A 5,265-nucleotide genomic window follows, 5' to 3' on the forward strand; every position below is an offset into this window, starting at 1 on the left:
CCCCCCCCCCCCCCCAGATCTTTGCTCTAGAGCCGTGCCTGCCTCTTATAGTGGCTATTATTTAAGGGTAACAATTTATAATCTTGTCTTCACCGCCTGTAATCTTTGTGTTAGTCGTAAATGATTATTAGTGTGAGTGCGGTTCTATAGAATTATACATATATATATATGTGTAAAATATAAAATTATTAGGTATATCGAAAAAATTCAAACTCTATAACAATAGATTTCATATAATCTATCGCCTGCAGGACGTACATCACATCAGCCCCCCATTTTCAAAATATTGTAATTTTATTTTTCTACCTTTTAGTAATACGCTGTTTGTACGAATTTGTAAGCAGCGTTACAGAATTTGTATGACCAAATAAGTGGCTCAGATATATCAAAAACCCGTCAGAGGGGTGGCGAGTTCCAAGATAAGGTTCCTTGGGATGCATATTTAAACATCGTAATTAAAAAACTAGAAAAAAGTTAAATTTAAAATGTAAGGTTTTTGCTGTGTAAATTTACGTTTCAAACCACTGTGCGCCTCTGTGAATGATACACTTCGCGCGTAATGCGCTGCGGCGGCGACCAACAAAATTTTAGAAAAAGCTCTTTGTTATGCACAATAAGTTAAAGCTTATTATGAGTTGGTGTATTTTTTCATTTTTTTAAAATAAACAAAAAAATATACAATATTCCCTTGAATTTTACACTGTTTTAAATGCTTAAAACAAATATTTTAATTTATGTTTTAAACATGTTTACAAAATTGTGTTTTAAACATAACAACCCTGTCAACCATATAATTTAGTAAAAGTATTATAGTATATATTATACAGGTATAGTTCAATTAAAAATTGTATAGTTCTTGAACTATAAAAAGTTAGCATAATTTTGAGATTTTGATGAGTTTTGTCAATATTTGAACTTTAAATGCTTATAAAAAAAATAATGACTACATTTATGATATATCTTTAATATTTTTAAGGCACGTGGCGGCTTTAAGCCATTTGATTTTTCATGACTTTAGACCTATATATGAGATGGCAAAAAATAAATATACTGCTAGTATTCCAGTTTTAATTTTGAATACTAATTTGAATATTATGTTAGCCTCTTATCTATGTTTTGTAGGAAAAACTTTTTAATTTTTTGTTTCATTGGCCCTTTAATGTACCCACCTACATATAGATATTCATTTTGATAAGTTAAGTAGGTAATTTCGTTTGGAACTGCAGGTACATAAACTTTTAAAAATATCGTAAATCTATCTCCTATATACCAAACATAAAAATTGGAGTAGAAGCTAATGAATTCAATTTTTTTTTTTCAAAATTAAAATTAGACTAAAACTATGTTAATTTTTTGCCAGCTTATTGGCATTAATCACTGTCGCGTACTCACGTAAGTACAAAAATATTTTCGATGACATGTGCTGCAACTAGTTAAAGAATCTACACTCACAATAATAATTTACGACTTTATACGACTAACACAGCGACCACGGGTGACGAGATGATATAGCTGTCTAAAGTTTGCCCCTTATACAATAGCCACTTAGAGTCGACGCGGCTCTAAACGATTGAATTGTTCATTCAATTAGACCTATAAGCTGGCGAAAAATAAACATACTGATACTTCTAGTAGTTCAATTTTAATTTTCAATATTAATTTCAACTCGTTAGATTCTTTTTTAGATTTTGTAGGAAAAACTTTTTCATTCTTTTTGTTTCATTAACACTTTAAAGACATTAAAGTGCATTTTGAGAATTTAAGTAAAGTAATTTGGAACCGTAATACGTAAACTATCCAAAACGTTCAAAATCTGTTTCCCACAAATCACAGAAAAGAGGCTGACGAATTCAAATGTTTTTTCAAAATTGAAATTGGATCACTAAAAGTATGTTAATTTTTCACCAGCTTATTAGCATTATTCATTGTCGCGAGTGAACAAAAATACTTTTCGAGAGTGATTTTGTAAACTCGTTGACTCGCCACCCCTCTGACGGGTTTTTGATATATCTGAGCCACTTATTTGGTCATACAAATTCTGTAACGCTGCTTACAAATTCGTACAAACAGCATATTACTAAAAGGTAGAAAAATAAAATAACAATATTTTGAAAATGGGGGGCTGATGTGATGTACGTCCTGCAGGCGATAGATTATATGAAATCTATTGTTATAGAGTTTGAATTTTTTCGATATACCTCATAATTTTATATTTTACACATATATATATATATATATATATATATATGTATAATTCTATAGAACCGCACTCACACTAATAATCATTTACGACTAACACAAAGATTACAGGCGGTGAAGACAAGATTATAAATTGTTACCCTTAAATAATAGCCACTATAAGAGGCAGGCACGGCTCTAGAGCAAAGATCTGGGGGGGGGAAACAATTTTTTTACATTACAAATACAATTATAATAAAATATTATACTTTATTCTTAATTTAAAAATGTTGTCATAATAGCAGGTATGTAACCAATGTGATAAATAAATAATTAATCATTGAATATATAAAGCGACAATGTGAAAAAAAGTTTAGATTTTGTTTATTTGTTATTTAATATATAATAATTATATTTATAAAAAAATGTGTCTGCCCCCCCTGGATCTGTCCCCGCTAAAAGGCGTCTTAACGTATCATAATTTTACTTTTATAGATTATTAGAGTCTCACCAAAAGTTATTGGGTTATATAAATTATAAATATCTTAATATAAACGAGGTCGTTACGATCGAAAAAAATCGTTCAGTGGTCCGGTATAAATCAGATATCAGCTATTGAAGTAAACTGTAAAGTAGGCATAGGCGGTCCCAGGATTTTACTTCAGGTGCAGCATACCTAGATGGCTAAGTTCTATATGTTAGGGGTAGCGGAAATGTGTACGAAGTTAGATTTACTGAGTATCAATGAACCATAATTTACTTTGGGCTATTTTATATAATTGTTGTAAACTAGTAATTTCCTTTCCTTCTAACTTGGTTTTTCTTCATATGATAGGTAATTATAGATGTGATCGTGACTATATATAAATACCGCTGTTAGCCCAGGGTCTTCCTCCCCTTAATCCTGGCTTGATCATCAGAACTACGAACTAAAAATACTATCCAGTGTTGGGTAAATTACTTTCGATAAGAAACTCAATTACGTAACTCATTACATTAAATATTTTTATTTAAATTACACTCGCGTACCCGGGAGCCGGTCGAAACGTCGACAGTCAATATATATATTGACTACAAGTTAAAATGTCGACGAGTCATTATATCGACCAGTACAAAATGTCGACAGGTCAATATGTCGTCAAATTACATTAAAATAAATATATAAATAAGTAAATAAAAAAAAATATTATAGGATATAAATAAAATAAAATGTGTGACTATATGTCAATATGTCGACAAATCAAATTAAAATAAATATATGAACTATGTAAATAAAAAAATATTATAGGATATAAATAAAATAAAATTTTAATGTCATTATACTGTAAGCAATTTCTCTTAAAAATTTTATAACTGGAACGTATCACGTTTTGGATTCTATCCTCTCGTTACTATTTATTTTATCGTTATATTCTGTGTATACAAACTAAGGAGATCTTCTTAGTTTATGATCTCAAAGTTAAAATATAAAATTTAATCTTTTTTTTTGAATAATTTGTACTTGTTGATATATTGACATGTCGACATTTTGAACTCGTCGATTTAATAACCCGTTGACATTTTGTACTTGTGAACTTGTCGATGTTTCGAGCGTCGACATTTCAACTCATCGATATATTGATTGTCGATGATTCGTACCAGACCCCCGTTACTCGACATTATTTTGATCACGTTACTTTTTCAAAATTTAACGACAAATTCAGTCCATAACGAATATAATAAGTACCTACCTAATAAGTATACCTATGTAAAACATTGATTATGTAGGTAAACTATATTGATAAATGATAATGGATTAATGTAATAATAAAATGCGTACAATTCCTGCATATTTTGTATCTAAAACTTTCAGAATAATAAATACATTTTATAGATTTTAAATTTTTCTCGAATATCCTAACCCTTAGTTATGTCATGCACTCTAACTTCATAACTTATTTTAACAACGTGGAAAAGAACACGTTACTCCATAGAAATTACTTTTAAAAGAAACTTCGTTACAATTGCGTTAATTTAAAAAAATATATAATGCAATTACTACAGCGTTACTGGCTACTGCAATAGTAATTTCGCTGCAGTAATTAGTTATTTTCGTTACGTTACTACCCAACACTGCAACTAACAACTTAGTTCATCTATTAATAGATCGTGAAATAACAAAGATATATAAATTATAAAATATCTACCTTATGGGTTATGAATAATTATATGATTTCAACCAATAAAATAAAGTGGTGGTTGAAATGTCAGGTGCAGCACAGGCTGCAGAGGCTGCACCCGTATAGGACCGCCTATGAAAGTAGGACACCATTATATGATCAAAAGCCCCACAAAAATTGGCGTAGTTTTTAAGATACATACAAACTTAGGTTTTATTTTTTGGCATTGGTATGATAACGAAATATTTAATATAGATTTATTTATAAGACTAACGTATAGACGTAGACCGCAATTATTATACGAAATACCTCTTCTCTCGCGACACCCAAAATCATTGATTTATGACATTATTTATATGTATATATTATATTATAATATATATATGTATGTGATATGCATTTCTTTTGGAATTTTCTTCATACATGAGCATCACGGTTCTTTGCTTAATTGTTGATATTTTTTAATATTTTTGTAGTGTGCAGCGATGTAATATTATATATAATATATAATATGCGTGTAATGATATAATATTTATATTAGATAATATTAATTATAACCTAATTATTATTATTATTATTACGAGTAATTAGATATGACAAATTACATAGTACGAGTAGACGCTTGTAAATTTGTGGCAACTACATTTCGAAGCATATATAGGTACTTAATTAATCATTCAATTTTTTTTTTTTTTGTTTTTTTTACCAATATAAAAGTGTAACATTGGGTGGTTCCGATAACATCACGTTTATCTTTATTGTCACTCGCGTATATCGTTTAATGTTTGTTTAAATTAGATACAACTGATTTTGAAAAAGCCGCAATAAACTCAATTGCAATTGAATTTGGACACGGTGCCACTTTACCGAATTTTCGGCAATTCATTATAAAGTTTGAATATGATATTTTATGTTTTAGTTGCCACCT

This window comes from Acyrthosiphon pisum, chromosome X (assembly GCF_005508785.2).
Source record: "Acyrthosiphon pisum isolate AL4f chromosome X, pea_aphid_22Mar2018_4r6ur, whole genome shotgun sequence".
NCBI classification, from domain to species: Eukaryota; Metazoa; Arthropoda; class Insecta; order Hemiptera; family Aphididae; genus Acyrthosiphon; species Acyrthosiphon pisum.